The sequence below is a fragment of the Anomaloglossus baeobatrachus genome, chromosome 5, assembly GCF_048569485.1.
Source record: "Anomaloglossus baeobatrachus isolate aAnoBae1 chromosome 5, aAnoBae1.hap1, whole genome shotgun sequence".
Taxonomy (NCBI): domain Eukaryota; kingdom Metazoa; phylum Chordata; class Amphibia; order Anura; family Aromobatidae; genus Anomaloglossus; species Anomaloglossus baeobatrachus.
In genome coordinates, this window is record NC_134357.1 from 535,075,765 (window position 1) to 535,102,752 (window position 26,988).

A 26,988-nucleotide genomic window follows, 5' to 3' on the forward strand; every position below is an offset into this window, starting at 1 on the left:
TGTGAGCTAAACCTTTGTCCCCGGATCCCAACTCTCCCTCTCCCCTCCTTCTATCCTCCACTGAGTCTGGCACTGTATTGAAGTCTAACGCCACTATGATGTTGGGTTCCTGGTCAGATAAAATTAGGGCTTTTAGGGTGTCATGAAATTTGCTTTGGTGCGTGTTTGGACCATAAACATTATATATGCTGAGTGTTCCCGCTGGACTAGTAATTGTTAAATGCTGCCATTTTCCTTGGTCGTCCTCTTCATGAGCCACCACTTCATGACTGAGCTGTTTGTTTATCAGGATCAGTGTGCCCGCCTTCCTGCCTTGTGCCGCTGCCCCATACACTGAACCTACCCAGTATTTCCTCATACGGAAAAAATCCTCTCTCCCCAAGTGGGTTTCTTGTAATAGAGCAATATTCGTTTTTAGCCTTTTCAAGTGTCTTAATATCATTGCTCGCTTATTAGGTGATCTGAGGCCCTTAACGTTCCTCGTTGTTAAATGCACCATGCTTGTCTAGGTAATCTGCTCTTGTCAATGCTACCCCTCAGGACCCCTACTTCAGGAAAGACACGGCTACCCACATTGCTCTCGCAACTGACTCCACCATGATGACATTTCTTTTCCCCATCTTGTAAATAAAACCTTAGATAATGCATGAAAAATAAAAAATCCGCAACTATAAAACATGTTTTCACTTTCAAGGGACTCTCGGCTTTCCTCGCCATGTGAGTGACTTCCCCTTTTCCTGGCCAGAATATGAGGCCCCCTAGTCATCCCCCTGATAAACAAGTTCTGTGCTCTATCCCCCTGGTAAAACACAACAACCTTAAATATTATGCAAGGATTAAAGCATTATGTTATATATTATAAAATCTTAACGAGAGTTCGTCAGCTGAGCTAGTCCTGGATTTGTGGGGCCTTTCTGTCAAACAGATCGGGTCCATCGTGCTTGGATCTAAAAAGCAATCCAGAGAGCAAGAGAGGAAGAATAGAGAGAAAAAAAAAGAAAAAGAGAAGAAAAAAAAAAGAGAAAAAAAAAATTCCCTTTTTCTTTCCTATTTTTCACTCTTTAACACCGAAAGTGGGAAGATCAATCAGTTCTCTCTCTATCCTCTTCACAATAGCTCGCCACTCTCTACGTGGCATCTTTCCTTGAGCAAGGGGAACAAATAATATCCAGTAGAAGTCGATTCAAGGATCATCAGATGTCTCGATGCCTCCCAGAACGCTGTTCCCTGGGGCCCGACCCAGGACTAGGCTGCTGAACTGGACTTCTGCTCCTTGCTCCGCTGATCTCAGTCCTTGATTGTCTGTTTGATTGTCCCCCCTCTCCTCCCGGGCCTGTAGGGGAACCTTTTCTGTAATATCATCCTCCATTGGAACCTTTCTCCTGTTCCTCTGGCCGGTTTTTGTCGTGTTGTGACATGAGGACGTTTTCCGCTTCCTTGTGATCTTTGTAATAAGAGAAAGAGCCATTGGAGTTCCTGACCTTTAGTATCGCCGGGTAGAGTAATTGGCATCTTACTCTTTTGTTGTACAGGAATGTGCATATTTTGCTGAATTCCTTCCTCCGTATAGATACATCAGCAGAGTAATCCCCAAAGATCAGCAGTCTATTGCCTTGGTATTGTAAGGGCCGTTTTCGGTCTCTGAAAGCCTTCAGGATTTCCTCTTTGTGCTTGTAGTCAAGGTACTTGACTATCACTTGTCTGGCTCTTGGCGGGGGTTTATTACTTGAATTTTGACCTTCACCTTTGTTCCCCTCCTGCGGCCTCAATGGTCCCACTCTGTGGGCTCTTTCCACTCTAATGTCCGCTTTTATGCCCAGCGCCCGTGGTAGCTCCACCTCACAGATATTGTCTAGCTGGCTCATCGATACCGATTCTGGCAGCCCCACAATGCGAAGGTTGTTTCGCCTTGACCTGTTTTCTAGATCTTCTGCCTTATCTTTCAGATATTCATGGGATTTTACTAAAGTTGCTATTTGTTCTTGCATGCTCAGAATTACCTCCTCAGAGTTAGATATTCTATGTTCTGTTTCTGCCAATCTATTGGAGTGGTCATTCAGTTGTTTTTGCATGGCGGCTAATGAAGATTGGATAACTGTCTCCATGGCCACTTTAATTTCTTTAGACAGGTGAGATGTCACTTCTATTGCCAGCCTTTTATAATCCACATTAAACTCTTGTGGTTGCTTGTTTTGGCCAGCAGATGGCGCTGTTGTCTTTGGTTTTTTTTATCTGTAGTGAGTTTCTGCCTCCCTCCCCTGATGTCTTGCAGGAATGTGATGTCAGTGGGTCTTGTTTTCTGTTTCCTTTGCCAGGGGTGTGTAGTGTTGTACTTTTTCTTTGGTGGGGTTGTCTCACTCTCCTCTCCCTGCTCCCGCCTTCCTATTTCTCCGTGCTCCCCCTCCTCCATGCATCCATCTTCTTCCTCTCTTGTTTCTCCCTCCATGACCCCTTCATCCCCCCACTGTGATCCACCCTCTTGTGACCCCTGCATCCACCTGTCTCCAGCTCCGTTGTTCTCTGTCTGCTCAGCCGCGTCCTCCGTTGCTCTCCTGCTCCCACACAGATCCATCACGTCTTTCTCCTGCACTTCAGGCTCCGCCCCCAGCAGACTCTCCAGCGCCATGTTCAGCTCCTCTGCTCTTCTCATATCTTCAGCGTCGCCGCTCCTCCCGGGTCCCTCGCCGCCACTGGCACTCCTCAAAATGTATCTGTCCATTGCTCTCTTCCTCCTCTTCCCCTCTGGATCACTCACGCTCCGGTCTCTGAAGCAGGGGGGCTTTTTTCTGTCTGAATCTTCAGGGGGTGGCAGGAGCTTCACCTTTATACCTCCACCTCAGCCAGGACCGGATCCGGAAGTCTCAACAGGAATTTTGTATCAAATTTTGGTGCCGTTTTTACTTATTTTCCCTTGCGCAAACGTAAAATCTGGGGCTCAAAAGACATTTTATTGGTAAAAATGTAATTATTTTTTTTTCATTGTCCAATAATATAACATTTTGTGACTCTCCTGTGCTGTTAATATGCTCACTGCACTCTTAAATGAATATATTGAGGGGGGTAGTTTGTGAAATTGGGTCACTTTGGGGGGGGGGTGTTCTGCTTTTCTGACAAGTCAAAAGCTCTGCCAGTATGACATGGTACCCCTAAACCATTACAGAAAAATCTGTAACCACTGTGGCACTCCTTTCCTTCTGACTCTTGTGCTGTGCCTCATCAGTAGTTTTTGACCACATATTGGGTATCGGCCTACTCAGGAAAGATACATAGCAGATTGGACTATTTGTTTTTTCCTATTCGCCCTTTGAAAATTAAAAACTTGTAGCTAATGTAATATTGTTGTGGAAAAAAGTGTAATGTCTCATTTTCACAGCTCAATGTTAAACAATTCTGTGACTCATCTAAGGGTTAAAAATTGTCACTATACCGCTAGATTAATTCTCCGAGAGGTGTAGTTTCCAAATTGGGTTCTCTTGTGTGGGGTTTCTACTGTTTTTGCAGATCAGTGGCTTTTCAAATGTGGCATTGTGTCATCAATCTTTTCCAGCCAAAATGGCACTCCAAAATTCAAATAGTTCATCTCCATATCAAGCCCTGCCATCTGCCCACGCAGTAATTTCTGACCATAAATGAGGCATTTGTGTACTCAGGAGATATTGTACAACAAATTGTATGGTCCATTGTCTCCTGCTACTTTTGTGAAAATGAAAGATTTTGGGCTAAGCAGCATGTCTTTTGGAAAAAATGTAATTTTTCAAATTTAAATGTTAATTCCATTACTCACCTGTGAGTTCAAGATGCTCACCACACCTTACATGAATTCTTTGAGGAGGGTGTTTTTCAAAATCGGGTCAATTGTGTTTTTGCATGTCAGGAGATCTTCAAATGACATGGTGTCTGTAGTCTATTCCAGCCAAAATGACACTGCAAAATTCAAATGCTAGAGAAAAGAAAAACTGGGCACTGCCTATTAAACGCCAAATCTCTATAGTATCGCCAAGAGCATTAGAGATAAAAATTGCTGACATATTCGCCTTACCCGGCAGTATCCAGTAGATGGAAGCCTTCACGCTGCTGACTGGTGGTGCTTCACTCACAAAAGCGAAGATCCAGGTAAATGTCCAGGTAAAAATCCAGAGGGCACTCACCATGGCAATGCAGCTTATTTTATTCAGACAAAATACATAGAAGGCGGGGGAGGGGGGGAGTGTTGAGGGGGACATGGAGGACGACAGCACTGTTTCGCACCACACCGGGCGCTTCGACAGATCCACTCATCTCATCTGATTTGTCGAAGCACCCGGTGTGGTGCGAAACAGTGCTGACATCCACAAGAAGTTAGTCATGACAGACACAGGGTTATCAGCTGTTATGACAACCCATCGGCACCCCGCGATTATGTCATGGGGCCACCAATGGGAGTGGGAAATGACATGCTCCCTGCGAGCGCATGTTATATCCCGCTGTCACAGATTGGCAGTGGGTTTTAACTAGTTAACTCTGGCGGGCGGATTTACAATCCACCTGTGGCTGTTATAGGCACATGCCAGACTCGCATCAAAGGCCGGGACATGACCTATGAATAGTGATGGGCGGCCTCGCAGATACCCATGGTACAGCAAGTGGTCATGTTCTGTGGCCATGCTCTGTCATTTCAGATGTAGCAGAGCTGAGATTGTTGTGGGACCTCGTGTGGATTACATTAGACCTTGGTATTTGGTGGGTTAATAAAGGGGTGAAAGAGGGTAGTGTTTTTTCTAAGTGTTTGTGTTTATTTCCTTTCACTTACAGTATTAGTAAGGGCGGGTTTCATAGACCCTCTCATTACTAATCTAGTGCTTAGTAGCAGCTGTCAGCTATCATTTAACCCCTTATTACCCCGATTGCCACCGCACCAGGGCAATCGGGAAGAGCCAGGTAAAGTTCACAGATTGTCACATCAAATGGATTTTACAATCCTGGGCAGCTGCAGGCTGCTATTTTTAGGCTGATTGACCCCAATAAGCATGGGTCTCCCCAGCCTGCGAATACCAGCCCCCAGCTGTCGAATTTTATTATGTTATCGTGGCTGGGTATCAAAATTGGGGCGAGTGGGGGAAACGCAAACCATTTTTTAAAAATTATTTCTTTTTGATACACAACCAAGATAAGCGCAGAGCTGGGGGCTGCAGCCTGTAGCTGTATACTTTATCTGCACTGTAGTATATAGAAAAAGTCCAGCTCACCCAATGGAGACCGCTAAATATTTGATCGGTGCACGGAAGAGAAAACAGGATCCCTCTGCAGCAGGACGTAGTGTAGGAAATTATCCAGCATCCAGATCAGTAGATTGGTTAAAAATCAATTTTCCTTTATTCCAAACTTCATAAAAGCATAAAATTCTCCATCATGATGAAGAACGTATCACAAGACGTGTAAGGTGGACGCGTTTCGAACAAAAAACTCGTCCTTAATCTGAGACAACACATAATACATCTGAACACATACTTATAAAAGGAACCACAGGAAGTCATGGAACAATCAAAGCTGAACAAGGCCACCTGATATGTTAGGTAATGAATCGCAGTAACCCTTACAAGACACTCAAAATTTCGTTTCTGGGGCGTGGCCTAGGCACCTAACAGGGAAGAAGCACTTCACTTGGGCTCCTGCTTTTAGAACACAAAACATCCTCTTTAAACTTTACAATCTGCTGCAAAACACCCTAACTTGGGTCCCCTGCTACCCTGAAAGATACCTGTAGGATTCAGCACCCCTAAGTAGCCAGCAAGGTGCAAGCCAGGATTTCCAGCTATCACCACAAGCTCTGGACACAGACCTAGGCTGGGAGCACAACTCCAGGAGGGCTTCAAGCAGAACACTGAGATCGGAACCCTGCTACCCTGGAAGATACCTGTAGGATTCAGCACCCCTAAGTAGCCAGCAAGGTGCAAGCCAGGATCCCCAGCTATCACCACAAGCTCTGGACACAGACCTAGGCTGGGAGCACAACTCCAGGAGGGCTCCAAGCAGAACACTGAGATCGGAACTATACCTGTGGAACAGCTCCTAGCACGCACGGAGACGCAGTGGAGGTAAGGCCTTCTCCCCCAGAGAAGGAGACCCTTGGCCCCCCTCCCTGAAATGACATAGCACCTCCACATAGTCAGAGTGCAGCCCTGAGTCTCACCTTCAGTGCTGTCTCAGCTCAGACACAGGAGAGGAGGAGGCATTTCCAAGTGACAGAGTGGTTGTACCCCAGAGGTGCAACAGCTGTGATTGCGCCCCCCTCTGGACACCAGGGCTCCATGTGGGCGACGCCATTTTGCAGGCTTTGAGAGCTGAAGAAGAAGAAGGCGGGAAACTGTGCTGCAGTTGCCTTAAAAAAAAAAAACAGGAAAGCTTTTACAGAGCTCTGCACTGACACCTGCTGGATAAAGCTTTTCTCTAAGTGCTCGGCTGAAAAAAGGTCTGCACTGACACCTAGTGGACATTCCTTGGCTCCCTGCACATTACCCTATCGCCACCTGGTGGTCACTGTGACACTGACTTGCTGCAAAGAAAACACCGCATGAGGGAGCTGTGAAGGAGTAATGTAACCCTGTATAATGTCTGAGTAGAGGGGAGGCTCATTCTACCGCCCGAATAGAGGATATAAGTGGACAGCTACAACTTTAATAGTCTCATATATATAAGGAATACTGAAAAGAGACATAATACACTGCACTGACTGAGTAACGATCTGGCTGGGCTGAGGAGGAGAAGAGGACCAGGGTGGTCAATCAGATTAAAAAGGGGACAGCCGTTTGTGACTCCATTGGACAAGTTTCTTACTAAGAAAAACTGTGCTGTGAGAGATCCTATGCCACCTAAGGCACAAAAAGATGGGGGATGATCAAAAGAAATTGGGTTAAATGCTGCGCTAAAAACCACAATCCAAAGATATATCGTGAATTCCTTTTCTTTATTTTCACAGGTCAACGCGTTTCAAAGGCATCTCCACCTTCTTCATCAGGACAAAAGTCAGAAAGGAACAGCAGGTTAAGTAAAAAACCATTATGAAGCAAGTGCCAATAGACCGCAATAAATATTGCTAAATACAAAATACCTTGGAGATGGTCAGGGTTGTTAGGTATGCCGCAATATATCCCGACGCGCGTTTCAGCGTGCTTTCTTCAGGGGATGCTGAGAGGGAATGAAGCTAGGGTTCTTAAATACCCTGTTTTAGTTCAATTGTGACCGCCCATAACGGGGAACAGCTGTTAGTTCTGATGACGGGATTCTATTGGTGCTTGCATACCATGACAACCATCACTATATACGATCACTGCCCGTCGGACATGAAGCACATGACAGGCCGGGTCGTCAAGGTAACAGACGACCCGGGATGTCAGCACTCCCATTTGCCGGCGGAAAGCAGAGATCAGTGAGTGGAGCATGTATGAAAGACACACTCTCCCGTGATCAAGAAGACAGCGTGTCAAAGGTTCGAGTCATTGAGAAAGAAGTAAAAGAATCACCAGTAATAAAATGTATAATTTATGTGAAAGACTTAATATAATTAATGGTTGCTAAATGTGATATATAAATAAGTGAAAAAAGAACAAATCTTATGGAATGTGGAAGCCAAAAATGCAAAGTGTAATTAGTGATATGTGAAAGCATAATATGTAATAATATTAGCATATGTGAGAAATATATAAATTATGAAAAAAATATTGAAAAAGGGTGTCAATCTTATGAAGTAATGGTGAGAGACAAGGAGTTTAAGCTATCCTTATATGCGGATGATGTCCTATTGATTTTGTCCCAACCACATACCACCCTCCCGAATTTGCATTCCCTATTGCTACAATTTGGAAGGCTGTCAGGGTATAGGGTCAACCAGAGCAAAACGGAAGCCCTGCCTATTAATATTCCACAGGGGCGAGTTTCCTCCTTACAGGAAAACTACAATTATAAATGGAAAAATATATCCTTGACATACCTGGGGATACTACTAACATCTAAGTAAAAGCTCTTGTACCAGCAGAACTATCCTAGTTTATTTACTGAGATAAAAAGGCTCCTGCTCAATTGGATCAAGCTCCCATTGTCTCTGTTTGGAAGAATCTCTGCAGTCAAAATGTCTGTCCTGCCGAAGCTACTTTACCTATTTGAGACCCTTCCAGTGTGTGTACCATACAAAGAGTTGCGCAACATTCAGTCTAGTATACTTCTTCAATTTGTTTGGGCCCACAAGAGACATAGAATCAAGAAAACTACTTTGTTTGACAGTAAACTGAGAGGAGGCCTAGGGGTCCTTGATATTACTAGGCACTATTGGGCAGTACACTTACGTCACATCCCTGCATGGTCTAATCGCAGTGCCTTCTCTAGATGGATGGAAATAGAGAAGTTATGGCTCGCCCCAATACACACCAATTCCTACCTCTTGGGCACCTCATCAAACAAGCCTGACCCACATACTCTGGGCCCTATATCCTTCACGAAGAGGATATGGGACTGTTGTGTCAAAAAGTTTCCACTTAAATCTGAACACTCTCCATTGACTTCTTTTGTTTTTAATCCCAGAATGCCAGACGGTATGCAGGGTACAGCGAATAAGACATGGTTTGACAGGAAACTCTTTTGCTTTGCTGACATAGTAGACGCACGTTCCAGAGTCCTTCTCCCCTACGCCACCATAGCTGATAAATTTAATCTCCCTGGCAATTCCCAATATCGGTATTTACAAATTAGACACCTGATGCACTCCCTTTTTACCTCCTTAGAAGTCTCTATCCCTACACTTTTTGAGAGATTATGCAGAGCTGGGGTCTCTACTAAAGGCCTTATCTCAGATATACAGTCATGGCCAAGAGTTTTGAGAATGACACCAAAATTATATTTTCACATGATCTGTTGCCCTCTGGTTTTTAATTGTTTGTCTGATGTTTACATCACATACAGAAATATAATTGCAATCATATTATGAGTACCAAAAGGTTATATTGACAGAATGAGTTAATGCAGCAAGTCAATATTTGCAGTGTTGACCCTTCTTCTTCAGGACCTCTGCAATTCTCCCTAGCATGCTCTAAATCAACTTCTGGACCAAATCCGGACTGATAGCTGTCCATTCTTGCATAAGCAATGCTTGCATTTTGCCAGAATTTGTTGGTTTTTGTTTGTCCACCCGTCTCTTGATGATTGCCCACACGTTCTTAATGGGATTAAGATCTGGGGAGTTTCTAGGCCATGGACCCAAAATCTCTGTTTTGTTCCATGAGCCATTTAGTGATCACCTTTGCTTTATGGCAAGGTGCTCCATCATGCTGGAAAAGGCATTGTTGGGCGCCAAACTGCTCTTGGACAGTTGGGAGAAGTTGCTCTTGGAGGACATTCTGGTACCATTCTTTATTCATGGCTGTGGTTTTTTTTTTTTTCCAAACAATTTTTATTGATTTTACAAATTCTATACAATATTGTATCATAAGAAGTATGATTTTCAGGTTACATTGACATAAAATAAGTCAAAATTATAAAATCCGAACATAACATACATGAAACAAACCCTTGAGCCCCTGTGCCATTCTTTAATATTTCTAATGTTGATGCCGTGCCTTGATCATGCCATACCATCTTACCTTTGTCCTTCACCTTAGTCCCCGCTAAGTAATCCTCAACTTTCCCAAGCTGCCCTGGATTTCATTCAGAAGGTACCACTCCGTATGCCTAAAAGGTGCCACTAAATGGTTTATTTCTTCCTGTTTGAAATAAACGTCAATAAAAGTTTTCCATTTCCTAAAAAACTTGGTAGTCTTATTGTCTTTGTCCCTTTCTGCTTCTAGTTTCTCCATCCTCAAAAGATTATGTAGTTCACTGATGACTTCCCCTGTGGATGGAGCCTCCTCCTGTATCCAGTGCCTTAGAATGCACCTTTTAGCTATCATGGCTATATCATGTATGATTGCAAATGTCTTTTTGTCCTGAGGATTCAGTCCCCCTCTAACTCCACCCTCAAAGAAGTGAAAAATCCACACCATTAACTCTGATTTGCAGGAAATTCTCCATATTGTCTGGGCTAGTGCTCCGACTTGATTCCAGAACCTCTTTATCGTCCTGCATTCCCACAGGCCATGTAACATGTCTGTTTTTTCTTTGTGGCACTTAGGGCACCGTGCCTCTCTGCCCGGTATGTTGAAACCCAAAACTGCCCTGTGTAATATCCTAAATTGGGTGTCTCTCCAGCTCTCATTGGTGACTTGTTTCCGCATCTGAACCCATCCTTTAGGTATGACCTCCACCACTTCTTGCCCTTTCAGTTGTTTTTTCCATGCTAAAAGTGTACGACTATCTTCCCGGGATATTAGCACACCTCTAAATGTTCGGTATATTCGAGAGACATTTAAATTTGTTACATTGCCTTCTATAAGCTCGTCAATCATACTCTTGTTCAGTTCCCTTCCAATCTCACCCAGCCCTCTAATTATTCCATGTTTCAATTGTTCGTACTGAATAATGTGGAAGCCATTGAGGTTGTATTTATCAAGCACTTCCCGACCTGTCATCCACCTTCTCTCTTCCACATTCATAACATCTATCATTCTCCTAATGCCCTTCTCTTTCCATTTGAGGAATAGTTTATTCTCTCTCCCCTGGGGGAAGTTTGGTGATGCCCAAGGATTTAGGTATTTTGATACCTTCCATGAAAGTCCCAACTTCCGTCTTACCAATCTCCAGGCCAACATGGTGTCTCGGAATATAACGGAGTTTCTTATGTGACCTTCAACCTTGGACAATGGGGAGTGAAGAATAGACGTCAGATCCCATGGTTCTACGTACTTGAGTTCCGTACCATAATCCGAGTGTCTACTTGTTCCTCTCAGCCAATCAATCACGTGTCTCATGATGCACACAACGTTATACCCTCTGACGTCCGGAAAATTTATCCCTCCCTCCTCCACAGACTTCATCAGCGTACGTAGCTTTATTCTGGGTTTCCTTCCCCTCCAAATAAAATCTGCATACGCTGAGTTGAGTCTGTTGACATCCTCTAGTGTTAACAATAATGGAATTGTTTGGAAGGGGTACAGCAGCCTAGGGAAGCTCATCATTTTTATGAGGTGGCATCTTGCCAATAATGGCAGGGGTAATCCCTTCCAGCCCTTCAATTGATTTATGATTTTTCTGATCAGTGGACCATAGTTCATTTTATAAATTGATTGCACCGTCCTTCCTACATGCACTCCCAGGTATTTGACTGATGATTGTGCTACCGGAATTCCATTCACATGCCCCTCACTTGAGATACCCCCAGCTGGCCCTTGATCCCCGCTCAGGAATAGCAGCTCACATTTCTTTTTATTTAATTTAAAGCCTGAAAAGGCGCCAAATTTTTCTATCATGCTAAGTGTCCGGGGCATGTCCACACCAGGATCCCCCATAAATAGAATCACGTCATCAGCAAAGAGCGCTATCTTCATTTCTGCTCCCCTTATGTTGATCCCTTTGAAACTATTATGACCCTGCAGCACTCTTGATAGGGGTTCAATTGCCAGGTTAAATAATAGGGGGGATAGCGGGCATCCCTGTCTCGTCCCTTTCATCAGGGGGAACACGTCGGACAAAAAACCCGGGGTGTGGATCCTTGCTCCTGAGTTGGCATATAGGCTGTTAATATAGAGTCTCATCTTACCCAAGATCCCCGCGGCCTCCATCACCTTGTCTAACCAGCTCCAGTTAACATTGTCGAACGCTTTCTCAGCGTCGAGTGTGACTAATGCAGGACTTGCCCTCCCCTTCGTGCGCCCCAATCTAACTGCGTCAACCACTAAAGTCGTCTTCCTTATGTTGGTCACCGCATTTCTCCCTTTTATAAACCCTACCTGATGTTCTGAAATTAACCTAGGTAAGACCGTGGCCAATCTATCAGCCATGATTTTAGACATTATTTTTAAGTCCTGGTTGATGAGCGAGATGGGCCGATAGCTCGAAGGGTCGTCCAGGTCCTTGGTTCCCTTAGGTATTAATTTAATGTATGCTATATTGGCATTTTTAGGGATTTCTGTTCCCCCCAGAATCGCATTAAAGACTGAAGTTAGGTCCGGTGAGATCAGATCCTTGAGGGCTTTATAGAATTCGCTGTTGAAACCATCGGGCCCTGGAGCCTTATTAGTACTAAGTTCCCCAATTGTTTTTGAAACCTCCTCCTCTGTAATATCTGCGTTTAAGGCTTCCAGTTCCTTCTCCGTTAAGCTGGGTAGTTGGGCTTGTCTTATCCACTCCGCCTCATCAGTCATGTCGTTATGTCCTGACCCGTACAACTTTCTGTAATATTCTCCCAGCACCTTATTAATTTCCTTGGGATCCGATGTCACCCCTCCACCCTTTGTTTTCATTGTAGAGATTACCGTCATCTTTCTGTTGCCCCTTGCTAAATTTGCCAGCATCCTCCCCGCCTTATTCCCAAATCTGTGAAGATCAGCCTCTTTATGTGACCAAAATAATTGTTCCTTTTTTTTTTGCCCACTCGTCAAAGTCTCTCTTGGCCGCCAACCACCTATCTTTTGCCGTGATAGATCTGACTGCCAGATAATTAGTATACGCTAATCGTACTGCCTCGCTGTGAAAGTTGTATTTCACGTTCGTCTTTCGTTTGACCATGGCCGCATACCCCACCAAACGCCCTCTCAAGACCGCTTTCGCCGTTTCCCAGAATAATACTGGGGTCGCCCTATGCTCCTTATTATTTTCTGAGAACTCTTCCCACCATTCCTTTATTATCTTGTGAAAATTGTCCTGTCTGAGGAGAAACGACGGGAATCTCCATATAATGTCTGATCCTCTCTTGAATTTCTCTCTAAGGCCCACTCTCACCGGACTGTGGTCTGAGATCACCATACTCTCATTCATGCAGTTCTGCACACCGTTTGCCAGTTCCAAAGACAACCAAATCTGATCTATACGAGACCAACTGTTATGTGGATGAGAAAAGTGTGTATACTCTCTGTCATGTGGGTGAGTTAGTCTCCAAATGTCTTTTAGTCCTACATCCTCCAATGAAACCTCTCTGTGGGCTGAGCCCTTGTCCCCGTGTCCCAGCTCACCCTCTCCCTTGCTTCTGTCCTCCGCTGAGTCTGGCACTGCATTGAAGTCCCCCGCCACTATGATGTTAGGTTCCTTATCTGAGAGAATTATGGTTTTTATGGTGTCATGGAACTGATTCTGTTTCGAGTTTGGACCATAAACATTATATATACTGAGTGTTCCCGCTGGACTGGTAATTGTTAAATGCTGCCATCTTCCTTGATCATCCTCTTCCTGAGTCACCACTTCATGGCTAAGCTGTTTGTTTATCAAAATCATTGTGCCCGCCTTCCTTCCCTGTGCCGCTGCCCCATATACTGAACCCAATCAGTATTTTTTTATGCGGAAAAAATCTTCCCTCCCTAAATGGGTTTCTTGTAATAAAGCCATGGCTGTGTTTTTAGGCAAGACTGTGAGTGAGCCGATTCCCTTGGCTGAGAAGCAACCCCACACATGAATCATTTCAGGATGCTTAACAGTCGGCATGAGACAAGACTGGTGGTAGCGCTCACCTCTTCTTCTCCTAATAAGCTGTTTTCCAGATGTCCCAAACAATCAAAAAGGGAATTCATCTGAGAAAATGACTTTACCCCAGTCCTCAGCAGTCCACTCCCTGTACCTTTTGCAGAATATCAGTCGGTCCCTGATTTTTTTCTGGAGAGAAGTGGCTTCTTTGCTGCCCTCCTTGAAACCAGGCCTTGCTCAAGCAGTCTCCGCCTCACAGTGCGTGCAGAAGCACTCACACCAGCCTGCTACCATTGCTGAGCTAGCTCAGCACTGCTGGTAGTCCGATCCCGCAGCTGAAACAGTTTTAAGATACAGTCTTGGCGTTTGCTGGTCCATCTTGGGCGCCCTGGAGCCTTTTTGGCAACAATGGAAGCTCTTTCCTTGAAGTTCTTGATGATGCGATAGATTGTTGACTGGGGTGCAATCTTTGTAGCTGCGATACTCTTCCCTGTTAGGCCATTTTTGTGCAGAGCAATGATGGCTGTACGTGTTTCTTTAGAGATAACCATGGTGAACTGAAGAGAAACAATGATACCAAGCACCAGTCTCCTTTTAAAGTGTCCAGTGGTGTCATTCTTACTTAATCATGACTGATTGATCGCCAGCCCTGTCCTCATTAACACCCACACCTGTGTTAATGGAACAATCACTAAAACAATGTTAGCTGCTCCTTTTAAGGCAGGAATGCAATGATGTTGAAATGTGTTTTGGGGGTTAAAGTTCATTTTCTTAGCCAATATTGACTTTGCAAGTAATTGCTGTTAAGCTGATCACGCTTTATGACATTCTGGAGTATATGCAAATTGCCATTAGAAAAACTTAAGCAGTAGACTTTGTAAAAATTAATATTTGTAGCATTCTCCAAACATTTGACCATGACTGTATACCGTATTTTAATTACCCCCTGCCCAGAAGATAAGCCAGATCATACATATATGAGGAAATGGGAAGATTTCCTTGGTGAGACCATTCCCCTGTGTATGTGGAAACGGATCTGGGATACGGCCTCTAAGACATCCTCATGCTATGTCTATAAGGAAAATCAGTATAAATTACTCATGTATTGGTATCACACCCCATCACTACTACATAAACTAAACCCAGCTATACCTGACAATTGTTGGAGGTGTGGAGCTACAGGAGGAGACATACCACACATATTCTGGGTATGCCCCATTATCCAGTGCTTCTGGAGGTTGGTGCAATCCCTTATATATCCCTATGCATTCATGGACTTTTTCCGTGTCTGTTTTTAAAAAATTTAATAAAACATTCAGTTATAAAAAAAAAATTAGTTTCTAACATTCATGCCTGTTGGAGTTCTACTTTGTAACATTAACATCCATTTTGCCTCCCGGCGCAATAATAAATCATTTAAATCTCCACCTCCCCTCACAGTAACTGCAAGGAATTGGCTACCCACCTGTGGGTCTTTCAGATGCGGCCAAAAAAACTGTGGGAGAAAGATGGAGAATTTTATGCTTTTATGAAGTTTGGAATAAAGGAAAATTGATTTTTAACCAATCTACTGATCTGGATCCTTTATCTGCACTGTGTATCATAATATGGGGGACCGTACGCCTATTATTTTTTATTTCATTTTATACCATGATAGAGCCGCAGACAGGGTCTGTGAATGCAAGCAGTCAGATGCGCTGTCACACAAGCGGGGGGTGCTGTCTAACTGCAACCAATCACAGATGCCAGGACTGCCAGTGGGCGGGAAAGCAGTGCATATACATGAAGGATATTGAGTGGTCCCAGAAGTAGAATGAGTGTAGCAGTGTACAGCGGCGCCGGAGACTCTGTAAGTATAGAGTGCTTGATTTACTTTTTCGTTACCCTGTTAACTCCGGGCCCGGCTTTTGAATACTCGCGGATCCGGACTTTTACAGTCAGGGTCCGCCCATCATTACCTATGATGTAAATGTACATCATAGGCTGTGAAAGGGTTCAGGGCATAAAAACTATAAGTTAAAAAATAGCTATTTTTTTCAAAATTTTCCTCAAATTTCCAATTTAATTGACCTAAATTTACCACTAACATGAAGTGCAACGTGTCACGAAAAAACAATCTTGTTGAGATATGTTAAAGCATTTCAGAGTTTTTACCACGTAAAGTGACACTGGTCAGAATTGAAAAATTTGGCTTGGTCAGAAATGTAAAAACAGGCTTTGGCAGTTAGGGGTTAAGCAGACTTTGGCATTCATTTTCACTAACAGCTATCAGTCAAAGGACCTGGGTAGCCTGGCACTCCTCTATGACTGAAAGCCAGAAGCTGTTGGGAGGAATAAAGTTCATTTCCTCCCAGTTGTTGAGCTTTCAGTGCTGTACATTGTTGCCAACTAATTTTTTTATTTCTCTCTATGCAGGTTATCAAAAAATTACAGATAATATTTTTCTTGGACTAATTGGAAAACCACAATAAATCATTATGATTATAAAAGATACATCTCTACAGACCATAATTCTGATATGAACACATCAGCTGCATTCACTTTAAACTAAAATAATTACAGTAAGGCTATGTGCGCACGTTGCGTAATTGCATGCAGTTACGTTGCGATCTGCACCGCAGCGTAACTGCATGCGTCCTGTGTCCCCTGCATAATCTATGAAGATTATGCAGGGGCCGTGCGCACGTGGCGTATTAGAGCGCAGCGCTTTGGCTGCTGCCCGAAGCGCGCGTTCTAAGAAGTGACATGTCACTTCTTTTGTGCGCTCTGCCTGCAGCTCCTGCCCTGTCAATGGGAGGGGCTGCACTCAGAGCGCATGAAATCTGTTTTTTTTTTTTTCATTACGGACTGTTTCTGCAGCGATTTGAAGCGCACGTGTGCTGTTCAAATCGCTGCAGAAATTTCTGCAGGGACAGTACACAACGTGTGCACATAGCCTAACAATCATTTGTTATGGACAGGGCAAAATAGTACTTTTTTTTTTTTTTACGGAATGCCCTAGAATTTCTGGATGGTTGGTGACAGAGGTGCGGTGGCCGGTCAGCTTTGGAATGCTATTAACTTGCTCATCATATCATGCCGAGGCATGATGAAAACATGAGCACCTAAAGCCGGTAACGTCCACAAGTCATGTGAGCCGGGAGCCAGGTCAGGTGATTACAGCGTAATCCGATAATTGACGCAGCCAGGACACATCAGCGCATATGCGCACAAATTGGTGTAAATTCATTATAACAGAATGAGCACTGAAAAATATATAGGTAGATTTAAAATGCTTCAATACAGAAAAGGGTAAAATGTATCAATGGCAGCATTGGAGCTATATAAGGGAAACTTGCAGCAGGTTTTTGCTACCTCCTCTAAGGGCAGCATTATGTAGGCAAAGAGATTCTGAATCTAACAATGTATCACATAGATTACAGGCTGCAACCTGTCACGGTTGTCACTACGTGACTTGTGACAGGCTCCAGGCTAGTTTTCTTTTACCATCTGAGACCATACATTTTAAACATATTTTTTTCCTGTTGTCAGGTTCAGGGTTAATGTCAGTTTTGCTTTGCCTGTTGCAAGCTCCTTACCCCGACCAAGGTGTTTGCTGTTATGACCACTTCCGGGCTTGATAAATACCCTCTGCTTCCTGCAGGGGAGGCCAGTTATACAGATCATACTGGACCTTGGTCTGGAGTGGTGAAGATTCTCCTGTTCTGCTCCTGTTCTGCCGCTATTGCTGAGTAGTGTGAAAGACCTTGTTTAGCTACCTTCTCCTTTTCTTTATTACCCCTCCCTGTGCACCATTTGTAGTTCCCTGGTGTGAGATATTGGGGTGCATGTGTTTCTGTTTATACCACCTATCTGTTGCTTTTGTTGGTGGGGTTTTGGGGATCTCCATCCCAGTCTGTCCCTTTGAGTGGGGGGTGTGGTGGAGACATTGTCATCAGGGCCAGGACAGATGATGGGGAGAGGCTGGGGGCTCAAACGTTGCTACCTTCAAGCCTAATTCTGGGTAGTGGATAAGCCTAGGGCATTCCATTAGCTTGAGGGTAAGGGTAGGGGCCCCCCGTCCTGTCAACTCTCCTGATCGGTCATGCCAGCTGTGACACAACCATTCTGACACAGTGAAACATATTATTTCCCACTTGTAGCAGAGCTCTGGGAGCTCCCTTTGCCCACATCAAGCTTTCAGTGTATATTGCCATAGACAGAAGGTACTAATCACAAAAGGGTGCAGAGTCGGACTACAGCTCAATGCTCTTCAGACTCATTAATGGTAAAGCTAAGATGCTTAAGGTGCTTTCACATCAGCGGTATTCTGCCGGAATGCTGGATCCGGCACAAATCCAGTACAGTTAAATATAGTTCAATGGAATCGCGGCAAGATAAGGTCACATGTGACAGGACATTTTTGCTATGAAAGGTGCTTACAACATTACAATGGGGATCAGAATAGGCAATAGAATTATTAAAGTGCAAGTGACAAATACATATCTAATATCAATTGTGTGTGTATATATAAAACTAATGCATACAATATGCGTGACCATTAAATGCGTACACATTCCTTTGGTGTACTATAAATTGAGATGTGATTTAAGTAAAAGTACAAATGATTAAAAAAAGGTGAAATAAAAAGCATAAGATACATAGTTACAGCTTTCTTCATAGTAATTTTTTTATGTACATGAATATATACACATGCAAATATATGAAAAAAACCCGAACTGTTTTTGCCTTAGTAAAGAATTACATTTTGCTCTATAACTTGCAATTTCCATGGATATTTTTCAAAACTTGTAGAAAAATATCATTTTAAAGGATATTTTATTAAAAAATTATCTTTATTCTCGACAGATAATGCTACCAGCAGACTAGATAGAAAACTGACATCTTCAATTTTTAAACCAGATGACCTTAATATCACACAAAATACAACTGAAGTGAATGTCATTATTCCAGATATCCCATCATCTCTTCACAGCAAAGAACTATTATCTGATCCTGTTAAACAGATCCTATCTTCTGATTTATCACAGACTGTTAAGAATGATATGGCAGAATATGGAAAAAGTTTTGCCATCAAAATGTCTCTTGTTGCACATCAAAAAATTCACACAGAGGACAAAAAATTGTCTTCAGAGTGTGGAGAAAATAAGCAGAAATCAGGACTTTTTGGACATGAGAAAATTTATACAGGAGATAAGTCATATTCATGTTCTGATTGTGGAAAACAGTTTGTAAAAAATCAAAACTTGTTCTACATCAAAGGATTCACACAGGAGAAAAACCATATTCGTGTTCAGAATGTGGGAAATGTATTGCAGATAAATCACATTTTATTAGACATCAGAGAAGCCACACAGGGAAAACACCATATTTATGTTCAGTATGTGGGAAATATTTGGTAGATAAATGCAGTCTCGTTATACATCAGAAAAGTCACACAGGAGAAAAGCCATATTCATGTTCAGAATGTGGGAAATGTTTTGCAAGTAAAAGATATCTTGTTAAGCACCAGAGAATACATACAGGGGAGAAGCCTTTTTCATGTTCAGAATGTGGGAAATGTTTTGCAAGTAAAACAAATTTTGTTAAGTACCAGAAAATGCATACTGGGGAGAAGCCTTTTTCCTGCTCAGAGTGTGAGAAATGTTTTAAACAGAAGTCATATCTTGTAACCCATCAGAGAATTCACACAGGGGAGAAACCATTTTCATGTTCTGAATGTGGGAAATGCTTTTCACATAAAAAACGTCTTGTTGAACATTGTAAAATTCACATGGGAGAGAAGCCATTTTCATGTTCAGAGTGTGGGAAATGTTTTATGAAGAAAATAAAGCTTATTTCACATCAAAGAACTCATACAGGAGAAAAGCCTTTTTCATGTTCAGAATGTGAAAAATGTTTTACACGGAATGCAGATCTTGTAATTCATCAGAGAAGTCACACAGGAGAGAAGCCATATTTATGTTCAGAATGTGGGAAATGCTTTGCAGATAAAGCATATCTTGTAAAACACCAGAGAACTCACACAGGGGAGAAGCCTTTTTCATGTTTACAATGTGGAAAGTGTTTTACCCAGAAATGTCATCTTTTTGAACATTACAAATCTCAAATGGGGAGAAGTCATATAGAAAATAAGTGTTTTACTTGAACTTCATATTTCATTGGACACTAAGAAAATCTAACATGGAGAGAAACCATATCTTTTAACAGACTATGTAAAGCCTGCTTTACACGTTGCAATTTCGCATACGATATCGTATGCGATTTGCAACGCCCCCATCATATGTGCAGCACGTTCAATTTGTTGAACGTACCGCACAAACGATTAACTCCCGTCACACATACTTACCTTCCATACGACCTCGATGTGGGCGGCGAATGTCCACTTCCTGGAGTGGGAGGGACGTTTGGCGTCACATCGACGTCACGCGCCAGCCAGCCAATAGAAGCGGAGGGGCGGACCTGAGCGGGACGTAAACATCCTGCCCACCTCCTTCCTTCCGCATTGCTGGCCGGGAGCCGCAGGAGGCAGGTGAGATCTGTTCATCGTTCCCAGGGTGTCACACACTGCAATGTGCGCTACCCCGGGTACGATGAACAATCTGACGTTCAATTCGTCAGGAATGAATGACGTGCATGCGATGAACGGTTTTTCGTTCAATCGCAATTGCATGTCGCTGTCACACGCTAAAACATACCTTACGATGCCGGATGTGCGTCACTTACGACGTGACCCCGCCGACACATCGTAAGATATCTTGTAGCGTGTAAAGCGGGCTTTAGAAACGCATGACAGAGACAGTCATAGCAAAGACACAAGAGATTAAAATGCAGATCCTGTAAATCATCAGATAAATCACACAGGGGAGAAGCCATTTTCATTTTCAGAATGTGAAAAATATTTTAAACGAAAATCAGATCTTGTAACTCGGAGAAGTCACATAGAGTAGAAGGCATATTCATGTTCAGAATGTGGAAAATGTTTTTCAAATCAATCATGTTTTATTAGACACCACAAAGCTCACTCAGAGTAGAAGGAGAAGCCATTTTCATGTTCAGACTGTGGGAAATGTTTTACAAGAAAAAAATCAGCTTAATTCACATCAAAGAACTCACACTTGGGATAATCCTTTTTAATGTTCAGAATATGGGAAATGTTTTGCAGATAAAAAATATTTTGTCAAATACCAGACGTTTCATACAGGGAGAAGCCTTTTTGATGTTCAGAATTGAAAGTGTTTTACCCAGAAATGGCATCTTTTTGAACATCACAAATCTCACACGGGGAGAAGATGTTTGACTTGAACTTTATATTTTGTTGGACACCAATAAAATCTCACATGGAGAGAAACCATATATTTGGATTAACTGTACAAGAAATGGACAACAAAGAGAGCTGAAGTACAAATAAAAGAAAGGGAAAGCAATTTAAAATGTATATTAGGATTAATATTATATGCCATTACTAATACACATCTGTTATGTTAAAAGCAAATAAAAAGCAATATCTTATGTGCATTGACTATTTTGCATTACTTTTTTTTTCATATCTGGACGAGCATTGCAACACTCATCAGACCTCCCAAAAAATACCCAACAATTCCTCCTCCCTCTATTTTCCTAATGCCCAATTTCAGTGATCTGCCATTTATTACAGTATCTTTCAATCCACAAATTTCCACTTATCTAACTTACAGTAATAAATATGTTCATATTTCAAATTACTATTAATCTATATGATCTATTACTTCTTTGTAATTCTTCCAGTGAAGATAGGGTACTGTGACGCAGTAAAGGTATGGTGGTGGATGGAAGATATATTCCACCTTACAAATGCCTTTTGCACTGGTGAGCAGCAGGGAAGAGGTTAATCCTGGCCTGGATCTTTTCTCCTAGGTCAGGTTCTGTGGTGCACAGGTGCGTAATTAGGATAACATAAAAAGGCAGCCAAAATTCCTCAGTGGGTGGATGGGCTGGAGAGCTAGTGGAAATTTAGATGCTGAAACATGTTTTATGTGGACTGGTGCAGTGCCTTGCGAAAGTATTTGGCTCCCTTGAATTTTTCAACCTTTTCCCACATTTCAGGCTTCAAACATAAAGGTAAAAAGTTTAATGTTATGGTGAAGAATCAACAAGTGGGACACAATTGTGAAGGTGAACGATATTTATTGCTGATTTTAATCTTTTTAAAAAAATTAATAACTGAAAATTGGGGCGTGCAATATTATTCGTCCCCTTTACTTTCAGTGCAGCAAACTCACTCCAGAAGTTCATTGAGGATCTCTGAATGATGCAATGTTGTCCTAAACGACTGATGATGATAAATATAAGCCACCTGTGTGTAATCAAGTCTTCGTATAAATGCACCTGCTCTGTGATAGGCTCAGTGTTCTGTTGAAAGCACAGAGAGCATCATGAAGACCAAGGAACACAACAGGCAGGTCCGTTATACTGTAGTGGAGACGTTTAAAGCCGGATTTGGTTACAAAAAGATTTCCTTAACTTTAAACATCCCAAGGAACACTGTGCAAGCGATCCTATTGAAATGGAAGAACTATCATACCACTGCAAATCTACCAAGACACTGCTGTCCATCCAAATGATCATCTCAAACAAGGAGAAGACTGATCAGAGATGCAGCCAAGAGGCCCATGATCACTCTGGATGAACTGCTGAGATCTACAGCTGAGGAGGAGAGTCTGTCCATAGGACAACAATCAGTCATACACTGCACAAATCTGGCCTTTATGGAAGAGTGGCAAGGAGAAAGCCATTTCTCAAAGATATCCATAAAAAGTGTTGTTTAAAGTTTGCCACAAGCCATCTGGGAGACACACCAAACATGTGGAAGAAGGTTCTCTGGTAAGATGAAACCAAAATCGAACTATTTGGGCACAATGCCAAACGATATGTTTGCTGTAAAAGTAACACAGCTCATCACCCTGAACACACCATCCCCACTGTCACACATGGTGGTGGCAGCATCATGGTTTGGGACTGCTTTTCTTCAGCAGGGACAGGGAAGATGGTTAAAATTGATGGGAAGATGGATGGAGTCAAATACTGGACCATTCTTGAAGAATACCTGCTGGAGTCTGCAAAAGACCTGAGACTGGGATGGACATTTGTCTTCCAACAAGACAATGATCCCAAATATAAAGCAAAATCTATGTAATACTTATATATGTTCTGAGGATTTCGATAGCGTAGGGCAATGACAATCAGAGACGAGTTCTTGGTACAAGATATTTTATAATATGTAACCACGGTAGATACACAACGGAAAACACAGCGGTACAAAGACACAAAATACCTTCCCGAAACGGAGCGAAGGGAATTCCCGGGGCCACGCACCGGACTCCCCCAGGGAGACCACCAGAGCGAACCCCTATACAGGGACTGTCCGGCAATCACCCCGGAAGGCCTAAATGCGCAGCAGCCGGGACACAAGGGGCAAGCGGTAAAAGTCCAGGAGTGTCCGTACGGGATGATTGTCCAGAGTGGTTACGAACCAGAGAGAACCGGGCAGGGTGCTGACCGAAGATGGCAGAAGGAATCCGGGCACAGCCTTGAGAAACCGGGTAAGGTCCAGAGTCGGTCGGTCGGTAGTCTTTAGGAGGATCCAAAGGTAATCAGGATTAGCAGCAGCAAAGCAGGAGCACACAGCAAGCAGTATACTCAGGCACTGGACTAGGCTTAGAGGCGGCCTTTTAAGCAGCTGGACAGGAAGTAGGGCAACAGAACAGTAAACTCCATGTTAACCGAGGGCAAGCTCATTCAAAAGAGAACTGGAAAACCTGGAAACCTGACATTACTCCCCCCCCCCAGAGACGGCCTCAGGACGGATCAGGGCCTGGCTTGTCCGGGTACCGCCGATGAAACTGAGCAATCTTCCGGGGTGCCCGAATGTTACCCACCGGTTCCCAGGAATCGTCCTCGGGGGCGTACCCCTGCCAACGTACCAGATACTGAAGCCGACGACGATGGAGCCGGGAGTCAATAATGTCCTCAACCACGAACTGCTCCTCGCCGTCGACCATCACAGGCGGAGGAGGAGGCACAACACGACCATGAAACGTATTAGGGGAAACGGGTTTGAGGAGAGACACATGAAAGACCGGGTGTACCTTTAGATGGTGCGGTAACCGTAGCCGACAGGCCACAGGGCTCACGATCCCGGTGATCTTAAACGGACCGATGAATTTTTGTCCCAGCTTCTGCGAAGGAACACCCAATCTCAGGTTTTTGGTGGATAACCATACAGAGTCCCCTACCTTGTACATGGGTGCCGGTTTCCGGTGAGTGTCTGCCGACCTCTTGTAACGCTCCTGGGCCGTAGCCACAGTGTCCTTTAAAACCTCCAGATTTTGTCGTAGTTCCGTCAATCTGTCCTCCACCGCTGGCACCGAAACCGCAACCGGTGACCTAGGCAAAACAGTCGGATGGTAACCCAGGTTAGCGAAAAAGGGCGTTACCTTAGTGGAGCTGCTCTGAGTGTTGTTATATGAGAACTCCGCCAACGGAAGCATCTTCAACCAATCGTCTTGGAGATGGCTGACATAACATCGAAGGTATTGTTCCAGGGTTTGATTCGTCCGTTCGGTCTGCCCATTTGTCTGAGGATGGTATGCAGAAGACAAACAGACATCAATCTGGAGTGCCGTACAAAACCCCTTCCAGAATCTAGACGTGAACTGCACGCCCCGGTCAGAGATGATCTCGTCTGGTACCCCATGCAGTCGGAATACGTTCTGGATAACCAAATCCACTGTCTCTGCGGCTGAGGGAAGACCGGTACACGGAATGAAGTGAGCAGCTTTAGTCAATCGATCCACCACCACTAAAATGGTATTGTGCCCGCCTGAGACTGGCAACTCCACAATAAAATCCATGGAGATAGACCCCCAAGGGCGAGATGGCACGGGTAACGGTTGGAGGAGTCCCGTAGGAGCCACACGAGGGACCTTGCACCGAGCACAAACCACACATGAGTGGACATAGTCCTTCACATCCTTTAAACAGGTAGGCCACCAGAAAAAACGGCTCAGAAATTCCTGCGTCTTCAGTACCCCCCTATGACCAGCCAACACGGAGTCATGGACCAATTTGAGAACCCGAAGTCTTACGGCCTCCGGGACATAAATGCGTCGCTCTCTCAACCACACACCATTCCAAAGAACAAGCGTTACATCATTCGGAGGGGCAGCAAGAAATACGTCACCATCATAGGCCAGCTTGATGTCCTTCCACAAGTCCTGGTCCTGGATTACTCCAACGAAATTGGCATCCGATAACACGGTCTGAGACGGGGTTCCAGGCACGGAGTCCACGGCGTGGATTCGGGACAAGGCATCGGCTTTCCCATTACGTGAACCTGGACGGTATGTAACGATAAAATTGAATTGGTTAAGAAATAGGCTCCAACGGGCTTGCCGTGGAGACAGGCACCTGGCAGACTTAAGAAATTCCAGATTACGATGATCTGTGAGTACTATCACTTGCTGCGCGGCTCCCTGTAAGTGGTGTCTCCATTCCTTGAAAGCGGAAATAATCGCCAATAATTCCTTGTCCGCAATGTCATAGTTCCTTTCTGCAGGGGACAACCGGCGGGAAAAGAAGGCACACGGATGCAAGAGACTCTTGTCCCCGGTCCTTTGAGAAAGAATGGCCCCTAATGCATAGTCGGAAGCGTCGACCTCCACGATAAAGGGAAGTGCGGGATTCGGATGTATTAATATTGGCGCTGAGGTAAAACATACCTTGAGACGATGGAATGCTTCCTGGGCCTGGGCGGACCACACAAACTTCTGTCCTTTCTTGGTTAACAGAGTGATGGGACGAACAATCTCTGAAAAGTTACGGATAAAGCGTCGGTAAAAGTTGGCAAAACCGACAAAGCGTTGTACCTCTTTGATGTTTCCCGGTTCCGGCCAGTCTAGAATGGCTTGTATCTTGCTAGATTCCATGTTCAGTCCCTGAGGAGAGATGACATAACCTAAGAATTGTATTTGTGAGCAGTGGAACTCGCATTTCTCCAGTTTAATGTACAGGTGGTTCTCCCTCAGACGGGTAAGTACGGTCTTAACGTGCTCCTGGTGTTCCTGTAGAGAATCAGAAAAGATTAGGATATCGTCCAGATAGATCACCATGAATTGGTCCATGATATCCCTAAAAATATCGTTAACCAGATGTTGAAATGCCGCGGGAGCGTTACAAAGTCCAAAAGGCATCACTAGGTACTCAAAATGTCCGTACCGACATCGGAACGCGGTCTTCCACTCGTCTCTGGGACGTATACGAAGCAGATTATATGCCCCACGGAGGTCTAATTTGGTGAATATTTTTGCCTGTTGGACCCTCTCCAATCGTTCAGGAATCAACGGTAACTGATACCGGTTCCGGATGGTTATCTTATTCAGTTCCCGGTAGTCAATACAGGGTCTCAGAGTCCCCTCCTTCTTTTTCACGAAAAAGATGGGTGCCCCTGCGGGTGAGGTAGACGGACGAATAAATCCCTTGGCTAGGCTTTCATCAATATACTCTTTTAGTGCTTCTAGCTCAGGTGCCGCCAACGGGTAGACATGACCAAACGGAATCTCCGCCCCTGGGAGTAAGTCTATGGGGCAATCATACGGTCTATGCGGGGGAAGCCGATCAGCTTTTCTTTTGTCGCATATATCAGCGAAGTCACGGTAAACCGGGGGTAAAACAGGTACCTGTACAGTGCCCTCCGTATTTGATGTTACAGGAACCGGAACAGTTGGACAAATGGTCGGACCACTCTGCGGTGGGAAGGATATTTCTTTAGTCTCCCAATCGATGACGGGATTTGTAGACCGTAGCCACGGAATACCTAGAATAATCGGAAAATGAGGAGAAGAAATTATCATGAAAACAAGGGTCCCCTGCTGACCTGGCTTCATCACGCATTCGAGCGGTACTGTTTCCCGATCCACTGGTCCAGAGATTAACGGGGATCCGTCTACCGTCTCCATGGTAACCGGTGAGGATCTTTGCTGAGTCCGGATACCGTGTTTCCTGGCAAAGGAAGAGTCCATGAAATTTCCCCCTGCCCCAGAGTCTATCATTGCAGAGGTAGGAATTAGCTGTCCCTCCCAACGGATCTGAATGGGGAGTGAGCAATGGGTGTATTTCCCCTCTGAGTCCTTCGGTGAGGTGGACATTACCGTCAAGGGAAATACCGCATCCAAGTGTCCACTTGCCTCAGAGATATCGGACTCTGCGTCCGTGTTGTCACACTCTGCCATGGCTGCCAATACCTTATTTGGGCGATTTGGACGTTTCGGGCAGTCGATCAAGAAATGGTCCGATTGACCGCAATAGAAGCACAAACGCTCACGGAGCCGGTGTTCACGACGTTCGTTGGTCTCTCGTTTTTGCAGAGAGTCCACTTGCATAGGTATGTCCTCGGCCTCCCGTGGCGTCCTGAGAGCGGGTTCTCTGGAAGGAAAC

At 44.1% G+C, this 26,988-nt stretch overlaps 1 pseudogene; it reads left to right on the top strand.

Annotated features, from left to right (window-relative positions):
• Positions 1 to 20,999, top strand: part of LOC142312170 (uncharacterized) — a 42,781-nt pseudogene extending 21,782 nt beyond the window's left edge.
• Positions 21,000 to 26,988: the final 5,989 nt, after the last annotated feature.